The sequence below is a fragment of the Cnephaeus nilssonii genome (genome assembly GCF_951640355.1).
Source record: "Cnephaeus nilssonii genome assembly, chromosome: 3".
NCBI lineage: Eukaryota > Metazoa > Chordata > Mammalia > Chiroptera > Vespertilionidae > Cnephaeus > Cnephaeus nilssonii.
In genome coordinates, this window is record NC_137074.1 from 50,518,409 (window position 1) to 50,545,172 (window position 26,764).

Sequence of the window (26,764 nt, forward strand, 5' to 3'; positions counted from 1 at the left end):
TTATGTAGCAATAGGCAACTGAGTCAAAAAGGGCCTTTAAAATTCTCCCAATCTCTCCAGTGATTGACTGTCCACTGAGCCTGTTAGGTACATTCACTACTTACTGAGGTACAAGGCAGCACCTCCCATTTGTGGAGAGCTCTATGAGGATGTTTTCCTACTATGGAGGCAGGCTTGGCCTCCTGGTGCTTCCATCCCTCAGCCCTAGTTCCCCGACGCTCACTGGGGTCCTAGAGAACAAGTGCAACCCCTCAGTCACACAGAAGCACTTCAGCCAACTGGTCACCTTCTTCCAACCACAAAAGATCATCCTTCTCCAGGTTAAGCAATCCTAGTCATCAACCCTCTTCATTGTTAATGGAATGGAGGATGGTGAGCCTAGAGGGCTAGTCCTGTTAGGAAGCTGTTGCAATAACCAAAGGATGTCGTGAGGATCTCCTGAAACTTTGTGGCCATGGCCAGAACATCCCCAGGCAGGGGCTGGTCAGACCTGAAGAAGTAACAGCTGGTCAGTGTACAGGTGGACTTCTGGAGAAAATAGTTTGCTGGGCTGCCAAAAGCCCGATGTGGCCTAAAGAAGAGGGCAACAGGGTACCTGGGAGGGAGGGATAGGACCTAGGGGTTGGTTCTAGAAAACATATCAGTAGATCATTGGGAATCTTTAGGTGGAGCAAGAGGTGAGGTTTAGTGCAGAGAGAATAGGAGATATTGAGAAAAAAACAAAACAAAACGAAATAAAACAGATCATCAGGGGATATGCAAAGCAGAAGAAATAGTCAGTCAAGAGGGCCCAGACTTTGGTCTGGTTTAAGAGAAATGAGGCCAGCAAAAAGGGCAAGCCAGTGCTCACTCATTGCTGTGTGAAGGTCCATGGTGGAAGCTGGAAGCAAAGGCCTGGGCCCAGAGGACAGACTCCCCTGAGAATTCTATGCCCTGGAGGAGCTGGTCTGTGGGCAGGGCAGGAGTAGCCCCTTGCTTTCCAATATCCTCAGGCTGGCCTCTGCCTCCCTCTCCCCCTCCCCACTACCTTGTCTTGGGAGTCTTGGGCCACTGGTAAGCAAACCTCCAGGCTCGCAGTAGAGAAGGCACCCATGGCTGTCGGCCTGTGTGTCTACCACAGTAGCCCTCGACTGCCCTAGGACAAACCACATTTCTTTCTGCTCTTTATGCTGTGGAGCATACTCAAGGAGGCCTCAATAAATATTTGTCACCAGAGCTTTTACTGCAGTCAAACAGAAACTGCACGTTGACACTTGGATGAGACTACTTCAAGTTGCCCAGCTTTTCAGCCACCCAGCTTCTCAGCCACTTCTGGCAGGCAGCCTCCCGCCCCACCTCTGTGGGCCTCAGCAGTGGAGGGGGATTTCAGGGAGCCTCCCTTGGGCTGGCATGTGGAGGGTGAGTCTGTTGAGGACAAAGTGCATCGTAAGCAGAAGAACTGGAAGGTGTGTTCAGGACCTGACTCAGCAATGCCCTCTGAGACTCTGCTTCATGGTAGTGGGGGCTGGGGGTTGGGTGGGAGTGTCTCCCAAGAGCCCCCAGCCCAGACCACAGGCTCAGAAGCCCAGAGAGCAAGTAGCTATGGAGAAGGAAGGTAAAGCTGGCTGTTCTGTGGGAAGACCAATGCTTTCCACAGGTCATGGGGGAAGGAGGCTCCACAGGAGGCCTCCAGGGGAAACAACAGTGTAAGGCATCCTGGTGCCTGAGCCAGCGGTGCAGGAGGCAGGAGACCAGCCGGGCAGGAGCGATCTGAGTTCAAGAACTAACTCCTACCCAGCGTACCTCCTTCAGCCTTTTTCATAAAAATGTGATCCTTTAGCTTTTCTCGGTTAGTCAATCATGATGTCAGGAGCTACTGACCACACACTCCCCTTCTCCCACCACCCCCTAAGATTTCACATTTTCACATCACCAATGATTTTCCCCTTGGATCTGGAAATGAGAAAATAAATTAGCAGGTGATCATAGACTTATCATTTCCCCTCTCTTTCTTTAGAAAACATATCAGTAGATCATTGGGAATCTTTAGATGGAAATTACACGAACACACAACATTTAGAACTTAATGAGGTGATGAAGGTTAGATCAGACAAGCCAGGGAGCTCGGACTGTGTGTGTGCTGAGGTGTTTGTGAACCACTGGGAGAGAGGCCCTTCATGAGGTCACTATTACCACTATTTGCCTCAGAATGTAAAGATGTCTTCAGTAGAGAAGAAAGGCAGCTTTGTTTAGGATGAGCTATTATTTTTTTATCTAATTCTAAAAAGTCAGGCCATTCTACAATATGGTGAGGGAACGAAAAGGGATTTAGTAAAAGTTATGCCATCAGAATGTCAAATTATCAAATCTAAAGACAGATTTTGATAGCAATAAAGATGAAAAATATCCTCCAGGGAACCAAAAATCTTTGAGATGAAGAAACTGAAGCCAGGAGTGCATAAGTGGTTTATCCAAAATCAAAGGCACTTCATTTCTTTGCTTCCACACCACAGAATCACCAGGCTTCCAATCGGAGGGCACAAAATCCAATTCATTTCCTTCAGTCACAGAAGCGTCAAGCACTATCCCATCGCCAGGAGGTCGGCCGGGTGACTGACAGCGTCTAGCTGCTTCCATGTCCGCCCCACCAAATGCTGCAGCGAGATAAGGGTTAAATCAGACAAGGATCGAGCCTGCAGAGGTGCACGTGAGCCGCCAGGGAGAAAGGCTCTTATCTTGATGGCAGGGGTATTTGGTGCCCTTTGCATAACCCCAAAGCCTTGAGTCTGACAGCAAAGTTTGCAAAGACTGTCTCCAGGCTGTAGCCTTCGCAAGTGCTTTTGCAAAGATTAGGCTGTTTGATAAACAGATAAACTTGGAGCTGGAAGGGACTTTAGAGTTTACCCAACTCAGCTCTCTAGACTTTTTTTTTTTTTTTTAAACAGAGGAGGAAGTTGCAGCTCAGAGAGGAGGCAAGAATCACCCAAGGGCCCACAATGACTTATGGGTATAAGAAGGCAAGTTGAGAATGCAAACTTGGCCACTGCTTTGCCTCCCCTGGGAAAGGCTGGCTTCTCAGAGGTCCCCAGAGCAGTCCTTCAATCCTGGGCCACGTGCTTTCTCCCCCATCGCCCTCAGCCCCGTCTCCGGCTTTGCCTTTGCTGACTTTGCATAAAGGAGAACTGGGAGCATGAAGAATTATGGCTTTTGCAAATGAGTCAAATCAAGTCCCAGTTTAAAAAAAACAAGAAAAGGTTTCTTAAGCAGCACCAGCTAAGGAGATCACTCTTGCTAAACTCCAGTTCCTGGACCCCATCCCAGGGCAGGTGCTCAGGGAACTTGATATTCAATAAGCTCTCTGGGTAGCTGTGCTGACCCTTTGTCCCTTAGTCTGGCATCCAAGGCTCCTCATTGCCAGGCCTCAGTCAGCCTTTCCCGCCTGATTTCCTGGTCTCTGCCCATCACAGCCCTACATTCAGCCTCATGGAACTTTTCAGTGTTTAATAAAACTGCATTCATGGCAGTGGAAGCTGCCCGTTACCGCGTGCCTCTAAAGTATCACAGGAGTGTCGTCTAGTTGCTGTCCTCTCTGAGGTAGGTGAGGGCACCGTCCCCATTTTCAGTGGAGACTGAAGGTGATACCTTGTCTGAGGGCACAGAGCCCAAAGCCCCACCCCAGCCACTGCCCAGCACTGTATCCAGGAGCTCAGCCTTTGTGTTTCTCACCTATATCATTGCTGACATGATTTCCTCATTTTAAAAGAAAAACCAGATGGTGCATTTATAATTACAAGTGATGCCTTATTAAGCACAGTCCTGGCTTTGCTTTTACCCAGCATCATTGACATGGAAGCCTCCATTTACAACTGTGTACCCGTGGTGATTAGAAGCATCCTGGCCTTTAGCTCCAGATCTGGCAAACCTTGCTTCCCCTCCATTCCCCAGCGACCTCCAGTGTTTAATGTTACTCTTGATGGGGACCTTCAGTCTGCAGCTCTGTGTCATGATAGCAGGTGAGTTGGCAGGTGGCGGTGCATTCCTGAAAGTCACCCTTACATCAGAAAGGCTGGAAATAACTTCATTACACAGGAGAGACAGCAAATCACGTAAATACATCCCAAATTAAGGTAACCCCAACTCAAGGTCCTCTTGGCTGGAGTTCACAATTGTTCTGGGACCAACTTTAATGTCACTTAACAGCCCTTGGGGTATGATGGGGGGGGGGAAATCAGAGTGGAAATTGCATTCTTAGCCAACGATGGTTAAAATATCTGATTTCTGCAAATTTTACAAAGACAAATGGCAATGAGAACACGGTGGAAGGGCCTGTACTGATGAGAAGCTTAAACGTTAGCCTCCCTGTGGATTCACCTTGCCCTTGAAGAGAAGGACTGCCTGTATGAGAGGGACCTAGCCAGTGCAGCCAGGGAGTTAAATCCAGAGAGAGTAAGCCTCCCTGAGTCCACAATAGTATGTTTTCCTCTCTGGAATAACCTCAATAAACTCTAGGCAAGAAGTTGGTTACAGAGCAAAGCCTTGATGAATTCAAATACAAAGGATGATGCAGAGTACTGCTTAGAACATGTTGGCCTTATATCTCAGTCCTAGTGTTGAAAGTCCTCTGCTGTCATTTATAATCCTCATGACATTCTTGTAAAGCAGGTGGGTGGCAAGGATAATTCCTATGGTGTTGGAGCCACGGTTCAAACAGGTCCAAAGTCTAGCAAATGAAATACAGGGTGGGGCAAAGTAGGTCTACAGTTGTAAGTAGATGAAACAGAGTTTATTCTTGTATTATTACTTATTAGTTATTGTATTATTTTCCATTATTGTATTATTTTCCAATACGAACCACTGTAGACCTAATTTTGCCCCACCCTGTATAATCAGCAAGGTGTAAGGAGAAAAAAGGAAACCAAATATTGAAATCTTCACTTTGGGTATGTTTTCTCTTTGCCCTAGATGCCACCTAATGCTTTGTATAATTGGGATACACAATGTAATGGCAATATTTTCACTGGATTGGTGACAACTACATTTAGAAAAGGCAAATTTTTAAAGCAATTAAATGTTGTTGGCTACCTTCTTAACATATCCTGTTTTATCTTCTCAAAGGGATTACAGAGTAAAATAGCTTAAAGATGAAAGAGTGTGATTTTTTCCATTTAAGGAGCCGTCCACTGTTTCTGTTGGCCAAGAGATCCTTGATACACATCTGAAGATAAATAGTTAATAAAGGTGTTTGGATTGCAACATCTGTTGCCATTCTTGGAGGCTGGGACTTAATTGCAGACTGGAGCATCAAATCTTCAGAGGGTTTGTAAGACAGAGATTGATTGGGGTCACCAGGTTACCCAGAAGTAAAATCCCAATCCTTATCTTTAAAATGCAGTGTCCAATTGATTCTCCCTGGATCATTACACACAGCACATGGAGGTAGGGCCAGGAGAGGGGTGCTCAAACATTTTCCTTTTCAAGATACTTGCAAAGTAAACCAGAGTGGTGCTTTGATTTTGGCGAAGAGTCTCAAAGCAACGTGCCAGCTAAGGCTTAGAGATGGAAGCAACGATATTACTAGTATGTTCATGAATAAGTACACCTCCTGCTTTTACATCTGATGGAGAGGGCCCTGTCGGCTTCCCACCTTAGAGACCAGACCACAGATGCCAAATCTGCCCAGCCAGGGGCAGCAGGGGGAAACCACAACCTGTAAATCAAACCACGGGGGGGGGGGGGGGGGGGGGACCTACCCTTAGCAACTTATAAAGGCAAAAGAATAAGTGAGATGCTTCTATGATTAAGATGTGATCAGCTTTGATCCCCAGGGGCCACTCTTCAACTGAGTCCAGAGAGCGGGGTACTGGCCAGGCTATGCCACTAAGTTACCATGTGACTGAACGGTCACCTCCCTTCCCGGCTGCCCTGGCTTCATCTTTAAAATGATGGAGAACTAAAACATTTTCAGTGTTCTCAAAATTTGAACTGGAAAGTCCGTGTTCTTTATTTTCATTCCCATCCACACTCTGGGTCATCCCCGAATACCTTTCCTGGGGCTGTGGCTCCTCAGTTTGAGAACCCATCTCCCCAAAGACAGAGGAGGCTATTGACAGAGGAGGCCTAAGCCCATGGACTGAAGGGCCAAAGGGTAAGATTCTCCAGCTCTGAGTCTTACACTGATGGTCAGCAGCTTCCAAAGAAAGCCGATAAACATAGCTCTAGAGTCTCTTTCATAGGTCTCAGAAAATCCTGTAGAGATGGTAACATCAACAGAAGGCAAAATGCTGCTTTATCCGGGTGGGCGGGGGGGGGGGGGGGGGAATTGGACTTGCGGCTTCCCGGAGGACTTTAATGTCACTAGAGTGTCCTTTTTGACAGACATATGAACAAAAAGTCAAGTGTGGAAGATAACTTCTAGGACCCACAATACCAGGGAAGCCTGTTACATGAAACTGATTCTAGTAGTTGAAGGAGCCAACAGTCCTCTCAGAAAGGAAGGTGTGAGAAAATACGAGGGTAAATTCGTCATCGTGTTTTATATGCTTAGAAAAAAAGAGATATTCAACGGTCTCCTGTTTGCCTTTTCTCTTTGTCACATAAGAAGCCAGCATTTACAAGTTAGGATTCCAAAGGCCAAAAAGTACCAGAATGGGTTTCCCTAAAGAATCCTAACAGCCGCAAGATAGCATGAATTACCCTTTCTTATTCAAACTACGTGATTTTACATTCATTTACTACTATATTTCACAATAGTCAAGTCAGAAATTTAGCGTCCTGTTACTAGGATGATAAATTTGTAACATCCAAAGTGCAGTACTATATATAAAATAGAAAACATTTTAAGCAGTTCTGTAACAAAGTTTACTGAGCCTATTTGTGATATAGTTGTAATGTACAGTATTATTTTAGTTTTTTAATTTTTTTATTTGGAAAATGCATTTGAAATCAGTACAGAATTTTGTCATTTGTTAAGGCTATCCCAGCCTTAACAAACCATTTAGAAGGAGAAGAAACATGAAACCTATTCATAGTACAGCTATGTAGTCCTTTACACACACACACACACACACCTTCACACACTAACACTCCTAGACTTATTCCTCCATAACTATTCATATTTCTCTGGTCTTTGATCACCTCATTTGGATCCTATACATTTTCAAAGGTTTAGAAGGGATAGAAATTGCTTGTTTCCAAAGCTAGGATGCTTCCTGCTGCCTGGTCACCCAGCACTGTGTTTATGCTGAATTGCATTGCATCCCAAGAAAGAGGAGACATACTGAGGAGACCGCTTGACTTTAACTACACCCCGGCCCCAATTTTTCCCAGCCGGGGTGCTATAGACTGGCCCAGGACAGAGTTTAGCATATTGTACCAGGCAGCGAAAGAATGGAGTCCTGAGTGCTTGTGCTAATCCTCCTCTTTACTAAATAAGCAAGTCAAGCTTTGGGGGTAGGAGTGGGAGGAAAATTATATAATTTGAGTTAATTGGTTTGGGGCTACCCAAACCCCAGCTGTCTTGAACAGAATTCTTTGGTCTTCAAGACCCAATTAGAGACATTCAGCTGATGTAAAATAGATATTATTCTTTTTTTCAAGTCATTGTCAAGAGACTCAGCCTCCATGCCATACCAAAAAAAAATATATCCTTTACACATAGGCTTCCCAAAAGCATCCTGAAAACATGTCTAGAAATAGGTACACCTAAAGGCGTGGGAGGATACAAAGATATGCTAATGAACTAGTTTATTTCACAAGTTCAAGGATGCAATCTTGAGCCATCAGACAGGAACTCCTTTTAACAATGGTACAGGCACTCTAAAATGCATATTAGCTAATCAAATTGAGCAAATGGCCCAGCCTCTATCTTTTTTTTTCCTAAATAGAGATTGGTTGGACAGGTTTGAGAAATTCATTCTTGGCCTTCCGAAATCTGAGAGGAAACCACATGTGACTTCCATTTGAATGATCAATGGATAAGGCATGGCCCTGGTGACATTAACTTGCAAGCAATAGCATTTTGAATTTCCAGGTATTCAGACGGCAAGAATGGTGGCATGTTTAAAGCCATCTGAGTGGATCCGGGTGAGCCTGGGCCCCGGGTCCGGGTGAGACCGTGGGCCCCTGGATCCGGGTGAGGCCACGCGACCCTGGGTCTGGGAGAGGCCACGCGCCCCTGGGTCCGGGTGAGGCCACGTGCCCCTGGGTCCGGGGGAAGCTAGATCCCGGGTCCGGGCGAGGCTGTGTGCCCCTGGATCCGGGTGAGGCTGGGTCCCAGGCCCGGGAGAGGCCACGCGCCCCTGGGTCCGGGTGAGGCCATGCGCCCCTGGGTCCAGGTGAAGCTGAATCCTGGGTCTGGGCGAGGCCGTGTGCCCCTGGATCCGGGTGAGGCTGGGTCCCGGGTCCGGGTGAGGCCGTGGGCCCCTGGATCCGGGTGAGCCTGGGTCCCGGGTCCGGGTGAGGCCGTGGGCCCCTGGATCCGGGTGAGCCTGGCCCCGGGTTCGGGTGAGGCCGTGGGCCCCTGGATCCGGGTGAGCCTGGGTCCCGGGTCCGGGTGAGGCCGTGGGCCCCTGGATCCGGGTGAGGCCACACGACCCGGGGTCTGGGAGAGGCCACGCGCCCCTGGGTCCAGGTGAAGCTGAATCCTGGGTCTGGGCGAGGCCGTGTGCCCCTGGATCTGGGTGAGGCTGGGTCCCGGGTCTGGGTGAGGCCGTGGGCCCCTGGATCCGGGTGAAGCCGTGCCCCTGGGTCCGGCCGAGACCAAACCAGAGGGAGTCGGACCTGCATTACCACCATTTGTCCACCATCCAGAGCTGAGGGGTCAGTGCCGACATGTACTCATAAGGAACTGGTGGACATTGATATTGGGTCTCAGAAGAACTGTTGGTCCAGAAAGAAACTCACTACAGACTGATTCATTTGCCTGTCAGCATAACTATTATTGCTCGTCGCACATTCAATTCTTATAAGTATATCTCTAGTGACACATGATTTCGCTCATCTAGGGGAAATGATGAACAACATAGACTGATGAACAAGAACAGAACCAGAAACAAGGAGGCATCGATCGGACTATCGGGCCTCAGAGGGAGGGTGGGGGGAGGGGGGAGAGATCAACCAAAGGTCTTGTGTGCATGCATATGAGCCTAACCAATGGTTAAGTTCAACAAGGGGTTGGGGCATCCATGGGGAGGGGTGTGGGATGGGAATGGGGGGATGAGGACAAATATGTGACACCTTAATCAATAAAGAAATTTAAAAAAAATAAAAATAAAGCCATCTGAGGTGCACTGGCTTCTCAGTCCAGCCGATGATGCTTGAAATCAGTTTTTGCGGATGACAACAAAAATCATCCCTCTTGTAAGATCCATGCAACCCAGAAACAATTAGAAATGAGAATCATAAACTGTAGAGGTAGCACCTGTGTTTACAGAATCACTACTTGATTCAGCAGTTCTTCAGTTCTGTTATTTCCCTTATTTCCCGAGACAGCACCATGTGCACAAAGCTGGAAAGGAAATAAAATTAGGACCATGTCCTTATCCTAAAGAACTTTCATTCATACAGGGGTGGGAGTGAAGGAAGGGGTTACAGAAATAATTGTAAAAGTTGAGCAAAACAAAGGAAGGCACATGCTAGAGGGTAAGAGGAGGAAGGGACCTCAACTATTCAGAGATTTTATAAACAAAATGCTGTTCAAGCTAGGTCTTAAAAGCTCTCAGTGATTCCAGCAGACTTGAGGATCACTTATAGCTTTTAAGATTCCTCTTGAACATGGTTTTGTTGGGGAGGTTGTCCCAAACAGAGGGAACAACACGAAGAAAGGAATGGAGACAGGAAGGTTTGAGTGGAAAGTCTGGAAAACATTGAGCAATGTCATTGAAATGCAACCGAGAGCACTTGTGAAGCACATGAAGCTTGGGTCTGGAGGACTAAGTCAGCTGCAAACCCGAAGCCTCAACAACCAGGTGAGAATTTGTACTTGTTTTTAAAAGCAAAGGGGAGCCATCTAAGGATTTGGGCTGAGGAATGGTGAGATTAGAACAGAGCTTTCCCCGGGGAGGCCAGGAGAGCAGTGGGCTTTGTGGGAAAAATAATTTATCCTGTGGAAAACCAAGGCATGCTGTCTTCTATAGCCAATGAAAACACAGATTCTGAGGTCATCGAGATGTTTTCTTGAGAAGTGGCTTTTATTCATTTGAGAGATATGATTGAGATGTGTGCTGGGCACTGTCCTGGCCTTTGCCAAATAAAACAGACTTAGGTCCCTGCCTCATGAAGGAAGTGATTAACTCTCCCTCAGTACCCAGAGTCTCCTTCAAAAACAACAGAGGTGAAGGACCAGCTTCTAAATGAGAGCATCCACAAGTGCAGCCCTGTCCTCTAGACCTTACAGCTGCTAAGCTATTGCCTAGGTTAGGAAGTACCAAGGTCATGACATGTCTCAGTGAAAGTAGATACCCTAAACCAGCAGTCACCAACCTTTCGGACCACCGGTTGGCAACAGCTGCAAACCTCAAGGGACAGTACCTAGGAGTGGGACCTTGGAAGGGGGCCTAGAAAAGCAGACCATAATAATCACCAAGAGGCAAACAAGGTGCAGGCTATAGACAGCTAAGCCAGCAGAGTCAGTGCACAAGGAGCAACATCAGGTAGGTAGGGGTATCCCAAAATCCAGAGGAGGTCATAGGCCAGAAGTGGGAAGAACCAGAGCAGGAGCAGGTGAAATATAGGGCCTGACCTTATACAATGAAGGAAGAGTGGTAACTCAGCAGGCAGCAGCATGGAAAAGGGCAGCCATTGGAATCAGGTATTGTTTGCACAGCAGGAGAAGGGCTCTGGCTACAGACAGCTCTGCCCAGGCCCTGGGACGGGTGTCATGGACTTGGACGCATCAGGCCATTTGACATGGTGCCCACAGACATAAGCAGTTGCCTGACTGCCTCCCTTGTCATGAAACGCTGCTTACCAGGTAAGATGCTGGTTCCGGTTGGTTTTCTTGGGGAGCTTGCCTACAAGGAAAGGATGGCTGGACATGAGTTTCTAATCCCCAGCAGAGGTCAATTCTACCTGGCAAATGGATGAATTAGAATCCTCCTCTACGCACCAGTTGCCTATATGCCAGGCTCTGCGAACAGGATCCTCTCAGGGGCTTGGCAAGTGCTGGGCCCTGGAATAGGGTGACTTCGCCTAAGCACAGCCAAGCCTTATAGAGGTCACTGTATACCAGGCACGGCTGTGAGCACCTCACAGCTATCATTCCATTTTCTCCTTACAACCACCCTATAAGGTAGCTGTCGTGATTCTGAGTTATGGCTGATGTTAGTTAAGTAACCTGTTTGAGGTGGCATTGCTGGTAAGTGGTGGAGCTGGGATTTAAGCCCAGGTCCTCCTGCCTCCTGCCTCTGCTCCCCTCTGTTGCCCACTCTCTGCACTATTCACATGCAGTCCACTCTGGGGTAAGAGCACGTGGAGGTCCTTCAGTCTCATTCTCACCTCACCTTAGCAGAAGCATTTTGCGGTAGCGAAAGCCCCCATGCATGCACACACGACATTGGATCCTTGTTAGAACCCAAAAAAAGGCAGGGGAGGGGTCATCCTCTCCTTTTGACAGGGAAGATCCCAGATGCAGGAGACAAAACAGCCTGCCGAGATGGCATGGCTGGCCTGAGAGAGACCTACCTCCAAAAATCGTGTCTCTGACTCCCAGTGGGGGCTGTGTCCAATGGGCCTTTAGGAGCCAGGCGGCCGTGTTTCACTCATTGACAAAGCTGGTGCCTAGCTGAGCACCTGGGCTGTAGCAGGTGCTCAGGAAGACTGTCTGCATTCTGAGTCTCACCCTGACCTCGAGGGACAGTACCTAGGAGTGGGACCATGGCAGGGGGGTCTAGAAAAGCAGCCCATAATAATCACAGAACCTAAGGCTTGCTTAAGGCTGCCTTGACCGAGACGTTTCCCTAAACGCATTGTGTGTCTTAACACATTTAGACTTCACAGCAGCCCTGACAGCGGCCACTACCTTTGCTCCCATCTTACAGATAGAGAGCAGGGAGGTCAGGAAGCTTCAGTAAATTGTCCAAGGCCACACCATCAGTGACAGCAGAGCCAGAATCAGGTCCCTCAGCTTTCACAGTCATCCAACCACGTGACCACACCACACTGACCCTCAGGCCAGTATTTCCTCCTGCCCCAAGAATAAGGTGACCAGACGACCTGCTTTTGGCGGGACAGTCCCGATTTTTAACAATTTGTCCCGCGTCCCGCGGCGTTTTAAAAAAGTCCCAATTTTTGGAAAGAATGCACGACAAGCTAGGGAACGGCGGGAGGACGGGAAGGGAATATACGGTTTTTGGCAGCCATGTGGCTATTTAGCCAGGATATGAGTTTTATATTATTTTTGTTAATTTTATAATGTTAAACTTTAATAATAACAAATAATTGTTGACAACTGATTATCGAGAACTGCTTATCAAAGTTCGCATTGTTGATCAGTTGTTAGAATTCGACCGCCATTGTTTGGACTTAATGAACAATGGCATTTTGGGGGATTGGCAACAACGAAAACATTTTGTAACTGTCTCTGAGACGACACACATCGTACTGCATGCTAGTAAGCTAGTTAAACAAGTGATGTCATTACAAATCAGTTATTCAGATAATTTAGGTAAGTAATTTATTTATTTATTTCATAAATACATAAATTTTCTTGAATTTAGCAGACAGTACTCGTATTATTTATATTTTATAGTGGCGGCAAAAAGTCTAGCACCGGCCTTGAAAGTGACACTTACGACTTACGTTACGGCAAATTCATGACCTTTTAAATAACGACAGAAATCTACTAAAAAAAAATTCACTCAAATGAGAAATATGCCAAAGAATAAAATAATACTATACATATTTTTTATTTATTACATTTGTAAATTGTACTTATGTTGAAATTTTAAAAAATATATTACAATACTATTTTTGCGTTCTATGAAAATTTTTGTTGCTCCATATAGACCAAATTTTTAATCAAGAACCCCCCCCCCTCCCCCCCGGTCAATGGTGTCCCGCTTTACCAATGTTAAAATCTGGTCACCTTACCCAAGAAACCACTTTCTTCCCAGTGTCCCCTAAGAGGCCCTCTGTGGGTCTCAGTCTCCCTACCTGCAAAGTGAGGGGATTGAGTGCCATGCTCGTTAACAGTTTCTGATTTTCCAATAGATTCATGTTGACTTCCTGTGGAATATGGCCCCATGAAAACACCAGCCCCTGCCTTCACTTTTACTTATGCCTTGTTAGTGGTACATTCAGCAACAGTGTCGATATCTGGAAACCAAGCGGGAAGCCCACCTATAACTCCTCTTACTCCTAAGATAGAGGTGGAGTGTCCTGAAATACAACCTGCTGAGATTAATCCGTCATTAGGATGTGCCAGGAGCGGGGGCGGGGCTGCCTCTGTGGGGTCCTAATGGGAGCCCCTCTGGGAGCAGCCGCTCTGAATGCTGCTCATTAACTCCTCACAGGTGCACTGGCCCCACAGTAATTGGGCTCCTGTCAGCCAGGCCCATTGGGAACCACAGCTGGAGGGCTCAGCCAGGGTCCCCTTTTCTTTCTCTCGCCCTCCCCCCTCGTTATTTATCTATTTACTGGGTCTAACAATTGGGAAGACTAAATTCTAAACAGCCTTTGTTGTTTCTGCTGCGTCATCCTCTCCAAGTCAAAGAAGTGGAATTCAAAAGCAAAGCCATGGGGCATCCATCCCGGAAAGTTAAACAAGGGCAGCACATTATAGATAGCAGACAGCACCCATTTGTCAGCACAGTGGAGTAGGGACACACTTGGATGACATGCCAGCATGCCAGATGCCCACCCAGTGGGTTTCACCTGGGGGTAAACCCTCAGGAAAGCAGGGCCCCATCTCCTGGGGAAACAGCTTCAACAGCCAGGGAGGGCACTGCCCACTCTTAGATAAGTCAGCCTCACACACCTCCATGTGGTTCTGGCCCATGGTTGTGGATCAAAAGCTGGAGATGATTCAGAATCCTTGAAGAAGAAAAAAAAAATTCTGAGCCAAGCTCATACACTTATTCTTTCAACAACATTTATTGAGCACCTACTCTGTGTCAAGTGCTGTTCAAATTTCTGGGCTAAAAAACAAAACAAAACAGATAGCCCTAGCTGGTTTAGTTCAGTGGCTAGAGCGTTAGCCTGTGGACTGAAGGGTCCCAGGTTCAATTCCGGTCAAGGGCATGTACCTTGGTTGCGGGCACATCCCTAGTAGGGGTGTGCAGGAGGCAGCTGATCGATGTTTCTCTCTCATCGATGTTTCTAACTCTCTATCCCTCTCCCTTCCTCTCTGTAAAAAATCAATAAAATATATATTTTTAAAAGCAGATAGAAATCTCTGCCCTTATAGAACTTACATACCATGAGTTAGACAAGAAATAAACACACATTATCAGGTAGTGACAGGTACTATGGAGGGAAATAAAACAAGGTAAAAGATAGAGCTGGAAGAGAGGAAGAGGAGGTGATGTTTTAGATTGGGTGGTCATGGAGGTGACATTTAAATGAAGTAAGGATGTGATTCATGCAAGTATCAGGGGTGGACTGTTCCAGGTGGTGGGAATAGCATGTGCAAAGGTCTGCCATAGGAGTGTGCGCTTGGCATGTTTGTGGGCCAGCAAGGAGGCTGCTATTGCTGATTGTAGTGAATGAGGGAGAATTTAGGAGATGCCAACCTCAGACCTTCTGCTTCAGGAAGAGATGAGAGCAAAGAATCCAATCTCATTATCCTGTGGAGCTGTTTGAATGAGCTATTGTTGCTAAAATCTTTGAGCTCTCGGAATAAAGTGCATTTTGTTTTATTAAGAAACAAACTACTATTCTTTCAACTGTGTATTAGTGACCTCCTCTTCATCAGCTCCCAGGAGACATTCTGCACCCAAACCAAGTCAGTCCTGCTCTCCAGAGACCATTTGACTTCTGTTATGTGAGATAATTATTTCTTCTCCTTGTCAATTTGCAAGAAAAATAAAATGTCTCAGCAGTGGTGTGCTGGTAAATGCTTAACAACTGGATCTCTGGATAAAAGATAGATAGATAGACAGATAGATGATAGATGATAGATAGATAGATAGATAGATAGATAGATAGATAGATAGATAGTAGATAGATAGATATACAGACAGACATAAGTCTATTATAAATTTCATTGATATAAAGAATCTGCAACACAAAAAATAAAAACATATACAACACTATCATAAATTTCATATGGCCAGTTGAGTCTCACAAGATGCTTTCATTGATTGCTGTAAAAATCTTGAATAGGTAGCCAATCTATGGTAGCAGGTGACAAATGAGTCTAGTTCTGGCATGAATGTTGGTGGATATGACAGGTGTCACTGGGATGTGCACAGGACCAGGAACTGAGGGCTCCTGTTGATGCAAGTCAGTAACAGCAGAATGATCAGCTCAGGGTCTTGCCCAGGTCAGCAGGAGGCAACCGTGCGTGAATCCAGAATCATAAACTCTCCAGCTCCATCATTTGCCAGCAGGGTGAACTTGGGCAAGTTATTTAACCTCTCCAGCCTCAACCTCCTCATCTATAAAGTGAGACTAGTAAGCACACCAATCTTCTAAGGTTAGTGTGAGGATTAAATGAGTTAGCATATATAAAGTGCTCAGACCAATGCTTGGGATAAGGTAAATATTCAGTAAATGATAGCTATTATTTATATGATAATAATAACAGCAACTATTATTAGAGGATAAAACATTTCTCTTGGCCTCTTCTGTTGGGAGATAAGAAGGAGGGAGGGAAGGATGGGATAGAGAAGAGAGTGGAGTAGAAGAGAAAGAGCACTAGTTGGGAGGACAGGAATATGGTTTCTAAGCCTGGCTCTATCACCATTTAACTCCGTGACTAGGACAAAAACACTTTCTCTCTCTGGACCTCAATTTCTTTGTCTGTAAAATGAGGTCTTTAGATTAGACGAGAGTTTCCTAAACTGATCTAAGCTTTTGGGAAGTGATTTTTTAAAATCTAGGTTCCCAGGCACCACTTCTGGTGGTGAACCAGGCTCTGAAATTGTGGAGCCCGGGAAGGTGACTTGTTTTTTAAGCTTTCTGGGTGAGTCTGATGCAGCCAGGGAGCGTTTAGGAGCCACTGGATTCAACTCCAGGAAGGCAGGGACTGGGTTTCGTCCACCATTGCATCCTATACCTCTGGAATAGTGCCTGTATAGAATTGGCACTCAGTAAATCAGTTTGAATGGATTAAAGGAATGAATGAATGAATGAATGAATGAGTATGCATCAACTTGACCTCTGCCTGAGAGTCAGGATGTGAAGCTATCAGTGAAGGCGCTCAGCCTGTGCAGCAGCTGGGACATACTCACTGTACTCACCCTTCATGAAACCTGGAAGTCCCCTGGGATTGTGGGATGTGCTTCTTGTCACACCCAAAGCAATTCCCCCAGAGAGAGAATTTTGAATCTAAATAACTTCCGCAGTGCTCTGCTTGGGGGTTTCATTACCCACATTTTCCAGGTGCTTGCTTTTAGGGAGAAGACTTTAGGGAGGGATGGGGAAGCATTTCTAATTTCCCTTATAGAACGATATGCACAAGCAGACGTGATGTCATTTAATTTTAAAAGGTGTTTGAGTTGGAAAAATGCTTCCAAAGTATTTTTAGAGGGTTTCATAAATGACTAATAAAATTTATATGTGAGTTATTATCTAAAAAATACAGTAATAGATAAAATACTTTTGACGGTAAGGTTTTATGGGCTAGCATTATACCTCCAGATTTCTGTTTCTTTAAAATATAAATATGCAGATCTGGGTCCATCAGCTTTAAAGGAAAAAGTCCCTTTTATTATAATATCTTCTTGTTTGCATATTTAAAGTGTTTAACTCGGACTCATCATTTGCTGGAGAGGTTTAAATTATCTATTTAATTGCTGGCTCTACAAAAATAAAAAATATCAGCTTAAAAACCATATCAGCAACCTTGATTTTGACTGATTTGCTAAACCTAAAAGCTCTCTTTCCCCCTCCTGAACAGTATTTTTCCAAAACTTTAGGGAAAACAGATAAGAGGTCTGATAATCCATGAACCTAAAGAGCACATGTTTCCAATATTAGTGAATATTTGGTGAAGAAGTTCCACCAATCAATTAAGTTTGGGAAACACTGAGTCAATAAAAATTTTCAATAGGACTTCTCAGAATCTTTAATATGTTAATATGTCTGTGTTGCTCTAAGAAGAAAAATCAGGCATAACATTTCCCAAAAGTATTTGATCAGAGACCACTATACACAGATTACCATAGAACTTCATAGCCCTAGCATTCCTCAGAACACAGTACAGGAAATTCTGTTCTAAAAAGAACTACTAAAGACTGAGTTGAATTTTTAGAAACTATGATACCTTTGTTTATGTGCTTGCTTGTTTGTTTAACACATTGAAAGACAAATGTTGTGAGAATCACCTAGTGATTTTTCTGAACTCATCAATATATTATCAAATCAAATCCAGCATTATATAAAAAGGATAAACACATTATGACCAAGTGAGGTTTATCACAGGAATGCAAGGTTGATTTGACATTCAAAAAATAATCAACTGGATTTACCAAATCAACAGAATCATAACAAAATACTATATGTTCACTTCTAAAATGAAGAAAAGGCATTTGACAAAATTAAATACCCATTTATAATTTCTTAAATATCTCAACAAAGAAATAAAATGTCTGATAAAAGACAGCTATGAGAAATCTACAGTGAACACTATCTAATATTAGGAACAATGCAATGATGTCAGCTCTCACCACTTTTCTTCAGCATTTTACTGGAGCTCCCAGCCAGTGCAATAAGATGAATTAGAAAATATAAAGATTTTTTTAAAAAAAGAAGTAGAAGTTTCTTTGTTTATATATGACATAAATATGTATATTGAAAATCTTAAGAGATATATAAAGCTATTTATTACAACTAATTAGGAAATTTAGCAACACAGCAATCTATAAGGTCAAATATACAAATATACTAACAACAAACAATTAGAAAATAAAATTTCAAAATGCCATTTGCATTGGCATCAAAATATGTATAACATTTAGGAATAAGTTTGAATAAAGATTTGAAAGACTATATTAAAATTATAAAATATTCATGAAGAAATATATATACATACAATTCATTAATGTGTATATATATATGTACAATTCATTAATTGAAAGGCTCCATATTGTTAAGATGTCAATTCTTCTTCTCCCCAAATTGATCTACAGATTCAACACAATCCCAATCAAAATATCAACAAACTTTTTTTATAGAAATTGACAAGCTGATTCTAAAATGCAAAAGACTAGGGTGGAATGGGAACTGGGAGGAGGGGGGCAATGGGGGAGAAGTGGGAGGATATCTGTAATATTCTCAACAATAAAGATTTTTAAAATAAAATAAAATATAATGCAAAGGACTAGAGTGGCCAAAATAATCTTTAAGAAGAAGAGCAAGATAGAGAACCCACAATATCTGATTTTAAGACATATTAAAATTCTACAACAATCAAGACAATGTTGTATTGGCATAAAGACAGATTGGAAAAAAAAAGAATAGAGAGTTCAGAAACAAAGTCACACATATACAGTCAATTGATCTATGACAAAACCATCAAAGCAATTCAATAGAGAAAAGAAAGTCTTTATTAAATGGTGCTGAAACTATTAGATGAATACATGGGAAAAATAAACATCAACCCTTCCCTCACACTATACACAAAAAATTAATTTGAGATGATTTATAAAGTTAATCACAAAAGTTAAAGTTGTGCAGATGCTAGAAGAAAGCACAGAGAAATGTCTTTACAACCTTGGGTTAGATAAAAGTTTCTTAGATGAAACAGAAAAAGTACTAACTTTAAAAGAAAAAAATTTAAAATTAGACTTCCTCAAAGTAATAAACTTTTGCTCATTGAAAAGATGTCATTAAGAAAATGAAAATGAAAGACATAGACCAAGAGAAAATATTTGCTATACCTATATATTAAAAGAGACTTTTATCTGGACTATATAAAGAATATCTACAAATTAATAAGAAGACAAACCAATAAATAATGGGCAAAAGACTCAAACAGAAACTTTATGAAAGGAGATATGCAAATTGGTAATAATCACATGAAAAGGTGTTCAACATCATTGGTCATCAGAGAAATTTAAGTGAAAACCTAATGAATTATTTCATACACATTTGAATGGCTAAAGTTAAAAATACTGGCAATACCCAATATTTGAAAGGAGGTAGAAATACCGAAACTCGCATCATACATTACTTTTGGAAGTATAAGATGGTGCCACCACTTTAGAAAATGGTTTGTTGGTTTCTTAAAGATACACTTAACCTTTGACTCAGCCATTTCATTCCTAAGTTATGGCCCAAGAGAAATAAAACATATGCCCACAAAAAGTCTTATACAGAAATGTTTGTAATAGCTATAGTCATGATTTCCCCAAACTGGAAACAACTCAATCCATTAGCACAAGAATGGATTACATTGTGGCATAGTCATACAATTGAATACAGATTATAAATAACAGATATTGAATGGATACACTCAATCACAGATGAAACTCAAAAATACAATTTTGAGTGAAAGATGTCAGGCAAAAAGAAGTCATATATGGTATTATTTATATGGAATTCAGGAACAGGCAAAACTAATCTATGGTAACAAAAATCAGAACACTGATTGTATGGCAGGTGGTTATTGCCAAAATAGGGGCAGGGTCTTCTGAGGTAATAGAAATATTACATATCTTGACTGTTATGTGGATTAACAGGATGTGATCCTTATACTTAAGATCTATGAATCTCACTGCATGTACATTTTACCTCACTAAAGTAGGGAGAGGCAGTGAAGGAGGAGAGAATGAGAATGTAGAGGGAAAATAAAAAGGCAAATTATACTTTACTTGCAAGCATGCACGCACACAGACACAGACAATGTAAATGTGTGCAAGAATGTTCATTGTGAACTGGGCCAATGTTGCACAGAGCACCAGGTACTTGAGATCCCTTTCAATACATATCTTCAACTCTCATTTTAAGGAAGGTCTCCCCTTTATTCATTTTACCTCCTTGGGGCTTTATTACAAAAATACCCACACATGTTTGAAAAGAGAAAGAACAGAAACACTAATTCTGAATTTCACACTCATCAGAATCCAAGACAAATTGTTCATTGTTGACTTGTTCAGGTTTCATTTCCTGCCACGATTCTTTCAGGGAAAGAAAACTAGAAAGGAAATGACTCTCAACTTCTCCATGGCCTCCCAAATCTGGCCACTTGATTTAATCTAGCTGAAAAAAAATGTTTTAAGCATAAATAAAAACTACTATTTTTATTATAAGACAGCTCTTTAATTGACTTGATATCACCTTCCTATTAAGACTGACCAAGTGATATTCTCAACAATAGCATCTCGCTTCATTACTAAAGTACTGATCACATTAAAATGTAACCACATGGAAATGAATTTCCCCCCTTTCACATCTCTTTGCTTGGTTTCCATGGAAAAGGGCTAATTACCTTTTTAATAGCCCTAATTGATGGGCTTACAGATCATATCTTTCAGTCCCCACTTGTGTGTGGTGAGGATGGGGGTGGGGCAGCACTCCTTTCTCTTGACCCCTCAGCTCCCACTCTTCCCTATTGGAAGAAGGCTCGCTGGCTCATGAAAGGACGCTGCCTTGTGTTTCTCTGTTTGCAAGACTACCTGCAGCCCATTGTGGGCTGACCAGGAAGCCTCTCTTTGTCTTGGCCAATTGACACAGCTGCACACTCAGTAAATAGACTCAGATGTTGAGCTTTTGTTTGAAGGATCTTTTCAGATTAATGCAGAGAGAATTAGTTTTTAAAACTTAAGCTGGAGCCAGGATGAGTAGAATGGAGACATGAGCCATTGAATTCACGTCCACAAAATGAGACCAACTGTCTTACAAGGGTGTTTATCCCCTGTTCCTTTTGGAGGTACCATGAAGGGGAGAGGGCTTCCACTCAGACCATTGTGAGAAGAAGATCTGGCTAGTGATTACCCTGGCTCCAGCTTCATTCTCCAAGGGGAGAGAGCCCCGTCCTTGCTAAGTAGATGCAATTACTACAAAATATTTGTCTATAATTTAGGTTTCCTTATTTCCAGATCACAAGAAGTTCTGGGAAAAGGTACAAGAAGATCCACAGTTTACAGCAACGACAATTTTAACAAACTGGCAGACAAGGCAACAGTCTGCAGTCTGTGCTGATTAGCATCTCAGATTCTTCAGGCTTCCTCGTTTACACCACCCAAGCCAGCCCTCGCTCACGGGCTCATTTTGCACCATTCCCTTGTGGGGTGCAGGTATAGGCCATAACTCCCAACTGATGGCTGGTCTCTGGAGGGTGGGACCAAACCTGGAGCGTGCCATTTTACTTAACACAGGGTGACATTTTAGTCACATTTTTGTGATTGGAAAATCGCTATGGTACTTTATGCCTCCCTGAGACGTACAGACTCATTTTTTTCAAGCTACACATGGGAGATGATGGCTCCTCTCTGCCAATAGTACTAAGGACTTAGGGAGGCAGTGTGATGTGGAAAGAAGGCTAGCTTTGACTCAGACAGATCTAAATTCAAATTCTGCCTCTTCGACTCACCAGCTGGGAGATCTTAGGCAAGTCACTGCTCTGAGCACACACCTCCTATGACATTTAAGAGAACTTGTCTCATGGTGTTGTTGGAGATTGGAAGTTCTCTCATATGGATGTGAAAGTGAGAAGCACGTTTCCTAGAGTATGTAGACTCCCCAACATGTTAGCTCTTCCTCTCCAGGTCCCTGCTGTCCAAATATTGTTTTTATCTTTTACAGAATTAAAAAGATACCAAATGGAAAAAGCACCAAGTGAATTACAAAGATGCATACATGAAACAATGTCCCTTCACTGTACTTAGTACTCAATAAATGCTAAAGAATGGCTGTTAGCAAGCACTCCCAACTCTAACCTTGTCAAACCCTCCCTCCCTTCCTCCATCTCCAATGTCTGAGTGACAGTCACCAAGCCACGGCATGGGCACATCCAAACCACCACCACCCCTCCCATGTACACTCACTAAACTCAGAAAGAACGCCTGACCTAGCCAAAGAGGAATCAGAAAGGTGCAGAGAGCCATCCCAGAGAAACATAGACATCAGCATTCCAAACAAGCGACGATGTCATAAATGCAGTGCACACAGGGTGGTATGTGACATATTTCCCCAAGGAAAACTGCCCCGCCCACTCCAGGCTATGCAATTTAAAGAAAAATGCGTGTTCCTCTTCATGTTATAGAGACACTAACCAATCTGGATTCCCTATCACGTGTTTAGTACAAAGCACCTTGTGGTGAAGAATCAGGACACAGGGCCAGCCTTGCCCAGCTCGCTATGTGCTTATGGCCCTGAAAAATTGGAGAGGAATAGACTCTATGCCCTTTACAGCCCTTCCCGAGCCAAGCATCCAGGACTCTGATGCCCCTGCAGCTTCCTAAAAGGAAGGATGCGGAAGCAGAAAATGTGGGTTTTGAACCAGCTCCAACAATCAGGAAAAATGCTGACAGGATGGGGCTGCATTTTGGAAACCTAGATCAACCCCAGGTTAGGTCAGATTTCAAGTTTTAACCAGTAGGCTCCTTAGACTCTGAGAAATTAACACTGGAAAATAAGTCTGTGCTTTGGGAAATGATAAGAGAAATTGTGGCTGATTGAGTTTTAAATTCCAAAATATATCCCCAGACCATACTTTAGTGTTACTTTCTTCTGTGGCATAAAAAAAAAAAAAAAAAAGTGAAAGAACTTCTCGCTTTAATAGGTGATGTCACAGTGGGAAGAGCTCAGAAGGGGGAATCTTGTAGGGCTTTGGGCTAATCCCCAAACCTCTCTGAGCCTCAGTTCCCTTCTCTGTGACATGGAGATGGAATTCCTCCCTGAGGACACTTCTCATCCCACAAGAGGAAGAATCCCACAAAGAAACAGGGGATGGTTCAATGCGGCAGCATTTCTGGCCTGTTAGAATCCCTCTCTAGAACAAAGGAACAGGTCCATGTTCCTGGAATGGGCCAAATCCATCCAGTTTGACACTGAACAGTTAACCTTGGAGGTATTGGCACTTTCCAACAGGTTCATGCCAGGAGTGTCAGTACCAGGAACTTGGAAGTTAGAAGTTCAGAGAGAAGAAGGGAGTTATTATAGAAAGTATTTGAGAACATTGGAACGCAGTGGACCAAAGACATGTACGTCTCAGTGAACTAAAAAGGATCAATAGTTCTAAGCTCGTACCAGGAGATGCAAAGGGAGACTGGACCACAGCACCTGCCATCAGCCATGTTCTTAACTTCAGGTTTAAACAAGACATTAAGAACACCAATGGACACAGACAACAGGGGGGTGAGGGCATGAGTGGGGGAGGTGTTGGGGGGTTAATGGGGGGATGAGGGCACATATGTAACACCTTAATCAATAAAGAAATTTAAAAAATAGAAAGAACAAAAAAAATAAAAACAAAAGGGAAAAAACACAAACTTTAATGCTGTGTAAATTCCACCTTATCAATATCCAGTCATTCATTTAATAATTCCCTTTTTTGGTTGGACATTTTGGAGATATATATTAATCAGGTAAGCATTATATTTAAATACTAGAGGCCCGGTGCATGAATACATGCACCAGTGGGGTCCCTCGGACTGGCTTGCAGGGATCAGAACAAAACAGGCTCTCCGACATCTCCTGAGGGGTCCTGGATTGTGAGAGGGTGATTCTTAGGTGATGCACCCCAGAATCTGGCTCCCTCCTCTCTGGTTCTGGGGTGCACCACCCGAGAACCACAGCTGCCAAGTCACCACAGCTTGGTAGCTCCTGCATTGAGTGTCTGCCCCCGGGTGGTCAATGTGCATCATAGTTACCAATCGGATGTTCGGACAGTCAGATGGTCACTTAGGCTTTTATATATATAGATAAAACTAGCTACAAATTTGAGCATATGTGAATCTATAAAAAAACTATACTAAAGGCTATACTAGTAGCTTATTTACTACTGCAAAAAACAAACAAACAAACAAACAAAAAAAACACCAGGCTGAATCAGGAGCCCCAGTACTGATTCTTCCCCTTTAAGCCTCCATGTCTTCATCTATAAGGAGAAGGGGAGGAGCAGATTATTCCTAAGGGCCCATCTATCTCTGACATGCTGAATCGCCCCAGAAATCAGCTGGGTATTAACTCTCCTCATGCGGTGCTCCCGAACAGTGATTTCAGAAACAAAGAATGATGAAATCAGAGCCTTTGGTTTGGAGGCTTTGGGCCTTCAAGCTGAGTTTCTCAGCCTCATTCAGTTGGCCTTGTCCCAGATTCCTGCTTGGCTCAATCTGCCTAGAGGTAAGCAAAGGTGGCTTTAGCAGGAGCCCATGGATTAACAACCGGATAAGGCTACATGAGTGCTTCCTCTGCTCAAGGGAAGGCTCCACGGAGGGTCTAGAAGAGCTGAGTCTTAAGGGGTGAGCGGGAAAGGCTGAGCATTCTAGGCAAAGACAGCCCCACAATTCACGGTGTTGTACATTTCAGCCACTGTAGCAAATTCCTGCTGTAACAAATAGTCCCCGAAGGACACAATGGTTTAAGACCCACAGATACTGACTTTGTGCTCGTACACAGGATGGGTAGAACAGCTATCCACCCATCATTTAAATTTTTGAGCTAGACTGAGGCGCTGCCATTTTTAACATTCGGCCTCAAAAGTTGCCCAGAGGGTCATCTCCACTCCAGGCAGCCAGACAGGGCAAAAAGCACGGAGGTGGCTCCTGGTCACTCCCCCACCCATGTCTAACTACAGAGAGAGCTGGAAAATGTCGTCTAGATGTGTACCCAGAAAACACACGGCAACATGGATTCCGGGGACCTGCCAGCTACCTCTGCCACTGGTAGCAGTCTGCTCCATTCCTTATGTTCTATTTCTTCCGGAGAGATCAGAAAGAAAAGTAGCTAAAGACCTAGGCAAGGCAAGGGAGAGAGGAAGGAAGTCTCTGGCAGCTGGCAGCAGCCCTCTGGGGGCAGTCAGACACGCAGGTTGACTCCCACCAATTTCATTTCCCTCCGATGGGCTACAGAGGCCTGGGACCCCACGGTAAAGGGAGCTTCTCTAGCTTCCCCGGTTATGAAAAGGAGAGCGGCGAATGTGGCAAGGTCATCAAGCCTCCCAGGGTCAAGTCTGGAAACCCCCTGGCATTGCCCCTGGCCCTTGGTTCCTCCTCCTGCCCTGATTTCAGCCCCTCTTTCTGGGCAGGTTCCAGTGGCCAGGCTGTCACACGGCCTGACACCTTGGCTCGATGCCCAGCCTGTGGGCCACTCTGGGCTCGAGTTGCTGGTCGGAGCTGATTCAGGAGCCTCGCCCAGCCCGGTGGCTCTGATGAGATTTCATCATCCCGCCTGCGCTCCTTGGCTGGGCGCCTGGGATTGCTGCGCAGAACTGCCGAATTGCCGCGGGCTGTCTGCTTTCACAAAGGAGAGGCCCTCCTCTCCGAATAGAGGAGAGCCTGGAGGTGAGGAGGTGAGGCTCAGGGCTCCCCAGTTTGTCCAGCCTCAGAATCCATCCCATCAGCCTTCACCAACTTTCCCAAGGGGCAGAGACAAGATAAAGGATAGAGAGAACTAACCCTGAGCAACTTGTTAATGATTTTATTGCAGGTTAAATGAAATGTCTCAAATAAAGCTACGGGAGACCTTCTTTAACCTTATGGGCTGTAAATATGTATTAACTCAATTACTATCAGCAATTAAGGCCTAGTTTGGGAACAGTGGCCTGAGACAAAAAAGACATTATCATCCTGCAGAATGAATGCAGAATAAAAGGAACTTATTCCACCTTAGCTAATGAGCAGCTGTATAGGGATGGAAATGAAGGCCGTTGCCTCGGAATTGCTTTTGACCGTTCCGTTCAGACAGGGAGAGGAGAAAAGGTTCGCCTCCACGTAAAGCTCTCAGAAGCACATTAGGGACATTGTTACAATGCAAATGAGGAAGACCGTTGTGTTTGGGTGGTTTATGGGTTTAGTAAAAGGAGTAACATTTCAATTAGTGGGGAAGGAATGAGGACCTGCCTCAAAAGGCCTAATTGGCAACTTGGCTTTCCCAGGGGGCTTTGAAGTAGCATCCGAGATGGACGGTTTTCAGAGATGGGTGGAGAATAGCACCACTGCAGGGCCCTGGGCTATGGGAGGGAGAGGGCAGGAGGAAGGTAAAACCCGCAGCGCAGCGCTGTGCTGATCGCAGCCCGCCCCAGCGCTGTTCCCATCTCCAAGGCTACTGAAACTTTGCCCCTGGCCTCTTCACTCCACCCAGGTCCTCCCTGAGAGCGTCAGGACCCTTCCCTTTCTAAAGCAGCCAGTCTCTCTGAAACACCTCGCCTTTAAGGCCTGCAGCCTAACCTCACCAGTGTGGAATTCCTTTTTCCTCTCAAGAGTCCCTTTGCCGGGTCTCTAAGTCCAGCCCTGCAGGCTGGGGAATTCAACTCTTAATTGCTGTGAGTTATGGGGGGAGGCGCAATATTGCCTACAAATGTGTGTTTTCTGTGTGTGTGTGTTCAAGGGGGTCTCAAGACTGAAGAGGCAAGAATGACCTGACCTTAAGGCAAGGGCTTGAACAGGGGTCTTTCAGGGTAGACCCTCTCAGACCTTGCAAATCGCCAAAGCCCTGCAGCCTTGCATTCTTCCGGGGTGGTCTC

The 26,764-nt window shown here is 44.4% G+C and overlaps 1 long non-coding RNA gene across 4 annotated transcripts in view; it reads right to left on the bottom strand.

Moving 5' to 3' along the window:
• Positions 1-26,764, bottom strand: part of LOC307096279 — a 56,295-nt gene that overhangs the window by 3,672 nt on the left and 25,859 nt on the right. The window lies entirely within an intron of this gene.